Source organism: Podarcis filfolensis, assembly GCF_964270895.1.
Source record: "Podarcis filfolensis genome assembly, chromosome: 7".
Lineage (NCBI taxonomy): Eukaryota > Metazoa > Chordata > Lepidosauria > Squamata > Lacertidae > Podarcis > Podarcis filfolensis.
This window is the reverse complement of record NC_139603.1, coordinates 3,499,094-3,507,232: the sequence shown is the minus strand read 5'-3', so window position 1 is coordinate 3,507,232 and position 8,139 is coordinate 3,499,094.

The window sequence follows — 8,139 nt, the reverse complement described above, 5'->3', positions numbered from 1 at the left end:
AGATTTGATGAAGTGGCGGGCCAACCAAAGTTGTTGAGGTTTTTTTAGGACTTTACCTCAGGAAATAAACTGCCACAGGGGCCGGATTAAACTGACCGGCGGGCCGGATTAGGCCCCTGAAACAGACTCTGGACATGCCTGACTTAGGGGAAACCTCTTTGTTTAAAAATAAAAGGAGTGGAGCGGACGGTGAACCGGATTAACTACACACAATTGTAGAATGAGCTATTATTAGGAGGAAAGCGCTATTGCAAGTGTATTTCAGCCTCTCCACCTGCTCACGTATCATTGGCACTTGCAAAGCTGCGCTTTCTTTTGCTTCCTTGAAAACGGATATGATGACGACCCTTAAGTAGTGTTTTTTGAACTTTAAATTATTGTCTTGTGTAATTTGGGCTGTCTTCAAGAGTTTTCCAAGAAAGAAGATGCCAGACACCATTTTTAAGCATTGCTTTGTTCAGCCAGTTCAGCACAGTCAATGTGCACACTGGGCTTATATTTAGTGATTTGTTGACATTCAAGGCAGTTAATGCATTGCAATATGCTTCACAGCTTTTTTGATCCCCTCATGAACAGATATGTGTCAAGTTCTCCTCAGACTTGAAACCTCTGTGCACGTGCCAGCTCTTCTTCAGATATCTCAGTGTAGAAGATGAGCTGGTATTTAAAGTTGAAACAAACATTCAAAATTAGAATTCTAACCATTTCATTATATCTGATTCTTTAATGGTGATATTGTGCACTAACAGGACATATGTCAGGGTTGGACTATCAGCCTTTCTCAGCCTTGGGTCCCCAGATGTTTTTGGCCTACAACTCCCATGATCCCTAGCTCACAGGACCAGTGGTCAGGGATGATGGGAGTTGTAGGCCAAAAACATCTGGGGACCCAAGGTTGAGAAAGGCTGGTCCCTTCCAGCTCTACAGTTCTGTGATATAGCACTGCAATCCATGGAACCTTTTCTTTAGAGTGAGAGCAGTTCCTGGGGAAAAAAGTACCTGGAAGTAAAGGACTCTTGAGAGCGAGTCAGTTTTTAAAAAGCTAAATAAAAAATCCTCATGAATGTGTTTCATAGGTTGCTGAATCCTAGGATCTAGTTAAGGTAGTTGCCATTGCACTGGCACAAGCAGCATACTGGTATTTTCATTATCAGAGCTGATAAGCCTCTGAAGTTGAACACCAGTTATGTTGTATGAACACAATAGCCCCACTGTTGGCCACTATAGAAAATAGGACGCTAAGCTAGATAAGCGTTTGGTCTAATCCTGCATGGCTCATTTTATGTTTTCATTGTATGTTCAGTTAGAAGCAACACAGGTAGACCTGGTAGATAATTCTCTCAAGCTCTGAGAGATAGATGCTCAATCTTGGAATGTCAGAATCAGAGGTGCTCTAAGAGTACTTTATTAGTATGGTATAACATAGATTATCCTTGATGCAAAGATGGCATCTAAAGCAGATACATATTGGCTGTCAACCAGGCTTAGTAATCATTGACCTATACACAAAGGACTTGAGACTGGTGAGCATTTTGGGCTAATGGTAGGGGGACTGTTGTTATTATTTTTTATTATTTTGTTGTCTATTACTTTGCTTTGTTTTATGTTTTTATTATTATGCTCCATAAAATGTTTTTAATGTTGTATACCTCCCTAAGATCTTTTGATAAAGGGTTGTACAGTGGTAACTCAGTTTAAGAACAGTCCAGTTTAAGAACAATTCAGTTTACAAACTCCGCAAAACCGGAAATAGTGTCCCAGTTTGAGAACTTTACCTCGGTCTAAGAATGGAATCTGAACGGTGGAAGGGCACCAGCAGCGGGAGGCCTCATTAGGGAATGCTTTTGGTTTAAGAACAGACTTCCGGAACGGATTAAGTTCATAAACCGAAGTACCACTGTATATAAATAATAATAGAATTAATAATAGAATATTTAATGAGGAAAGAATATAGAGGTGCTTTCAGCACTGTATGAAGCCAACCAGTGGTATGGCAGCATAAAATGTCAGATACATTCATATCCAAGAATACATCATCATGACATCCTCCTTTAGTGACTGGCTGCAAGGCTGAGTATTCCTAGAATCCCTAATACAGGTTTCCAGTCATTCCCTCCTTTGCAAGTTTGTGAAGGTAATGTTCTTCTGGTTCTAGCCTGAATGGGTAAGTTGGGCACCTGCTCCAAACAGTCTGGGCTGAACCCAACTGTCCTAGCCTCCACTGTGCAGCACTGAATGCCTGACAGTGATAGTGTTAGAAGGAGTGGGTGTCTCTCTGTAAGCCATCAGGGATCTAATTCCATGGTAAAAAATAATAATAAATAATACTCTCCTGAAACAGGTTCTAAGGTGGACATTTGTGGAGGGAAGGCAAAATGTCCCTGTGGTCAGCAGGTACTGCATAGTTTGGCAGGTCAGAGCTTCAGGTGTCACAGGTTGTGTTGATGGGCTACACATATCTATACTAAATGTGTCCTGTTGCTTCTAACGCAAAGGCTACAGAAGCCAGAGGATTACTCTAGGAATCCTGAATTCTGGCCACTGCAGACTACTTCTGCTAAATGAGAAAGGGCATGTAATACCTGCAAATTGGCTCTTGGTAGCCCTGGGGAATTGAGAACAGCCATAGATACACTTACAAAGATCTTCAAGCACCTTAGACAGCTGCAGTCTAGACAAGGCCAGCTATAGATTAGATTGTTCCAGGGGCACCTGAATCGACCAACTGAGGATGAGTTATTCCATGGTGACCAGAGCTATATGATCCACATGAAGGAGAAACTTGCCTTTCTGCAATGGTCAACATGAGTGATATAAGCTCTGAAACCCAGCTGTAATTGCCTTACTCAAAGGCTGCCGTTCCTCCTTGCAGGCCACCTACTTGCTATACTTCTGACACCCTACCTTTGCTCCTGCACAGTTGTTCATCTTGTTCTTCACCTCTTTCAAGTTCATTACCTTCAGAGGCACTGCTACGTTAAGGAGGGGCAGGCAAGGTACTTTCTGAAGGGCCCATGCCAGTTCACCCCACTGCTCTGCAGCAGTACTGCTGGCCCAAGGGTTTGGGGTTTTGCTTTGTTTTTAACTTTGCTGGGTGGTTGTACTGTTTTTCTCTCATCTGCCCATCTTGGCCTTTCAGGGTCATAGAATCATAGAGTTGGAAGAGACCACAAGGGCCATCGAGTCCAACCCCTGCCAAGCAGGAAACACCATCAGAGCACTCCTGACATATGGTTGTTAAGCCTCTGCTTAAAGACCTCCAAAGAAGGAGACTCCACCACACTCCTTGGCAGCAAATTCCACTGTCGAAAGCTCTTACTGTCAGGAAGTTCTTCCTAATGTTTAGGTGGAATCTTCTTTCTTGTAGTTTGGATCCATTGCTCCGTGTCCACTTCTCTGGAGCAGCAGAAAACAACCTTTCTCCCTCCTCTATGTGACATCCTTTTATATATTTGAACATGGCTATCATATCACCCCTTAACCTCCTCTTCTCCAGGCTAAACATGCCCAGCTCCCTTAGCCGTTCCTCATAAGTCATCGTTTCCAGGCCTTTGACCATTTTGGTTGCCCTCCTCTGGACACGTTCCAGTTTGTCAGTGTCCCTCTTGAACTATGGTGCCCAGAACTGGACACAGTACTCCAGGTGAGGTCTGACCAGAGCAGAATACAGTGGCACTATTACTTCCCTTGATCTAGATGCTATACTCCTATTGATGCAGCCCAGAATTGCCTTGGCTTTTTTAGCTGCCGCGTCACACTGTTGGCTCATGTCAAGTTTGTGGTCAACCAAGACTCCTAGATCCTTTTCACGTGTACTGCTCTCAAGCCAGGTGTCACTCATCTTGTATTTGTGCCTCTCATTTTTTTTGCCCAAGTGCAATACTTTACATTTCTCCCTGTTAAAATTCATCTTGTTTGTTTTGGCCCAGTTCTCTAATCTTTCAAGGTCGTTTTGAAGTGTGATCCTGTCCTCTGGGGTGTTAGCCACCCCTCCCAGTTTGGTGTCATCTGCAAATTTGATCAGGATGCCCTTGAGTCCATCATCCAAGTCATTGATAAAGATGTTGAATAAGACCGGGCCCAAGACAGAACCCTGTGGCACCCCACTAGTCACTCTTCTCCAGGATGAAGAGGAACCATTGATGAGCACCCTTTGGGTTCGGTCAGTCAGCCAGTTACATATCCACTGAGTGGTAGCATAGTCAAGACCGCATTTTACCAGCTTCTTTACAAGAATATCATGGGCCACCTTGTCAAATGCTTTGCTGAAATCAAGGTAGGCTACATCCACTGCGTTCCCTTCATCTACCAGGCTTGTAATTCTGTCAAAAAACGAGATCAGGTTCGTCTGACATGACTTATTTTTCAGAAATCCATGCTGACTATTGGTGATCACAGCATTCCTCTCTAGGTGCTCACAGACTGTTTGCTTAATGATCTGCTCCAGAATCTTCCCTGGTATTGATGTCAGACTGACTGGGCGGTAATTATTTGGGTCCTCTCTTTTCCCCTTTTTGAAAATAGGGACAACATTTGCCCTCCTCCAGTCTGCCGGGACTTTGCCTGTTCTCCAGGAATTCTCAAAGATGACTGCCAGTGGTTCTGAAATCACATCTGCCAGTTCTTTTAATACTCTTGGATGCAGTTCATCTGGCCCTGGAGACTTGAATACATCTAAACTAGCCAAGTATTCTTGTACTATCTCCTTAGTTATTCTGGGATGTGTTTCCTCTGCTGAATCATTTGCTCCAAATTATTCAGGTCGGGCATTGTTTTCTTTATCGGAGAAACTGAGGCAAAGAAGGCATTGAGGAGTTCAGCCCTTGCTGTGTCCCCTGTTTGCATTTCACCATTTTCTCCTCTGAGTGACCCCACTGTTTCTTTGTTCTTCCTTTTGCTACGAACATACCCATAAAAGCCTTTTTTGTTGCTTTTAACCTCTCTAGCAAGCCTGAGTTCATTCTGTGCTTTAGCTTTTCTGACTTTGTGTCTACACGTGCTGGCTATTTGTTTGAATTCCTCTTTGGTGGTTTCCCCCCTTTTCCATTTTTTGTACACATCCTTTTTTAATCTTAATTCAGTTAAAAGTTCTTTAGATAGCCACCCTGGCTTCTTTAGGCACCTTCCATGTTTCCGTCTCATTGGTATTGCCTGAAGTTGTGCTTTTACTATCTCCCTCTTAACAAACTCCCAGCCATCATGAACTCCCTTTCCTTTTAGTATTACTGTCCATGGGATCTCACCCAGCACTTCCCTAAGTTTTATGAAGTCGGCTTTCTTAAAGTCAAGAAATTGAGTCTTAGTATGCTTGGCAGCTCCTTTCCGCTGTATAGTAAACTTCAGAAGAGCATGATCACTCGCGCCTAATGATCCTACCACTTCTACCCCACTAACCAGGTCATCAACATTGGTTAGGACCAGATCTAAAATGGCTGTTCCTCTTGTTGCTTCTCCCACTTGAGATGGACAACTTCCCACAATGAAGTTGTCTGCAAGGCCAGTGAGGAATCTGTTTGACCTTATGCTCTTGGCTGAGTTTGACATCCAACAAATATCCGGGTAATTGAAGTCCCCCATTACTACTATCTCCCTTCCTTTTGCATGCTTGGCCATCTGTTCCAGGAAGGCATCATCTATGTCCTCCGTTTGGCTTGGGGATCTATAGTAAACTCCCACAATGAGGTCACTGTTATTCTTCTCTTCCTTAATTTTGACCCAAATGCTCTCACTTTGGCTTTGAGGTTCTAAATCTTGGATCTCTTCACGGGTATACACATCCCTGACATATAACGCCACTCCTCCTCCTTTCTTGTCTGGTCTGTTTCTCTGAAATAGATTGTATCCCTCCATTATTACATTCCAATCGTGGGACTTATCCCACCAGGTTTCAGTGATGCCTATTATGTCATATTTAGTTTGCTGTACCAAGAGCTCAAGCTCATCTTGTTTATTTCCCATGCTTTGCGCATTAGTGTACAGACATTGAAGGCCATTAATCATTCCCCCGTGTCTCTTATTTAAGGATTTTTTCCTCCCACCACTAGGTCTGCGTGCTGTTTGCTCCATTTCGTCTATGACATTTGGATGATCATCTTCATCAATTGATAGACTCCTACCTTCAGGAGCACTGTCTCCCTCCCCCACATTAGTCACTGCCTATCTGGAAGAAGGAGTGGGCATTGGGGCGCTGATATCTGCCCTATGAAGCAAAGTGTTGTGCCCACAGTGGCAGCTGCAGCCAGCTGCTGCCATTTTAATTTAATTTACGTACTTTGGAATTATATACACATTTTCTCAAAATCCATGAGATGGCAGTATAAACTAAGAAAAGGTTGTTCTGCTCAGACGCTGCTTTTTCATTTTCAGCTACCGTATTTTTCGCTCTATAACACGCACCTGACCATAACACGCACATCGTTTTTAGAGGAGGAAAACAAGGGAAAAAACATTCTGAATGAAACAGTGGATGTATCATTTTTGTGCTTCATGCTGTGGCCACAGACATGTGATCTGATGGTGAATTTGGGGTGACCCAATGCAAAAATCCTGAGAATTCCTGTGGATCCATGCTTTGTAACCACGTTTTTGCACCATTGCAGCCCCAGGCAACAGTGGGTGCGTGATTTTTCTGGTGCAGGCTGTAGCCATGGACATGCTATGTGATCTGATGGTGAATTTGGGGTGACCGAATGCAAAGATCCTGAGGATCCCTGTGGATCCATGCTTTGTAACCACATTTTTGCACCATTGCAGCCCCAGGCAACAGTGGGTGCGTGATTTTTTTGGTGCAGGCTGTAGCCATGGACATGCTATGTGATCTGATGGTGAATTTGGGGTGACCCAATGCAAAAATCCTGAGAATTCCTGTGGATCCATGCTTTGTAACCACGTTTTTGCACCATTGCAGCCCCAGGCAACAGTGGGTGCGTGATTTTTCTGGTGCAGGCTGTAGCCATGGACATGCTATGTGATCTGATGGTGAATTTGGGGTGACCGAATGCAAAGATCCTGAGGATCCCTGTGGATCCATGCTTTGTAACCACGTTTTTGCACCATTGCAGCCCCAGGCAACAGTGGGTGCGTGATTTTTCTGGTGCAGGCTGTAGCCATGGACATGCTATGTGATCTGATGGTGAATTTGGGGTGACCGAATGCAAAGATCCTGAGGATCCCTGTGGATCCATGCTTTGTAACCACATTTTTGCACCATTGCAGCCCCAGGCAACAGTGGGTGCGTGGTTTTTTTGGTGCAGGCTGTAGCCATGGACATGCTATGTGATCTGATGGTGAATTTGGGGTGACCCAATGCAAAGATCCTGAGGATCCATGCTTTGTAACCACATTTTAAATGGAGAGCGAAGGAAAAACAAAGAAGGGACATGAGGTGGTGTGCAGAGAAGCAGCTGGCTAAGAATGCAGGAGAGGGATTTAACGGGAGGGAGAAAAGAAAGGCAAACGTTTCCCCCCACCCCAGCCATTTCATTCTCTCTCTCTCTCTCTCTCTCTCTCTCTCTCTCTCTCTCTCTCCCACCCTCTCTCTCTCTCCCTCTCCCCCAGCAGCACCGGAGCACAGAGAGGAAATAGAAGGAACACAGTCTGCTTTCCTCTCTGCTTGCCTGGAGGGGAGGGGCTTTCCCTGCTCTTTGTTCCGTTTCAGCAAACACAGCAAGGAAACAGAGGAGGGTGGGCAGTAAGACCCTGAGGCAGAATGCAGGAAAGCCGCAGCTTCCTCTTTTCAGATTTCCCTTCTCCGTGAAGCGCGATTTGATTTTTGCCTGATTTTTCGGCTCCAGGGACCACACATTCGCTCAATAACACGCACACACATTTCCCCTTCCTTTTTAGGAGAAAAAATCTGCGTGTTATAGAGGGAAAAATACGGTATATATCACCATAGAGAAAGGCAGCAATAGTTGAAGGGGGGCTAAGTGGTCTCCTTCAGTATCTTTAAAATTTTAACAGTTGGATAGATCTGCCTCAGCTGTTGAAAGAAAGCACACACCAAAGGAGTAGGCAATGAAAGTGTAGGAGGACGTGATAGTCAAACAGGCCAAAGAGCCATAAGGAAAAAGAACACATTGGAGACCTTTGGAAAGACATAATCTATTTTATAGGTTTTTATATGTTAATCCTAGAAGT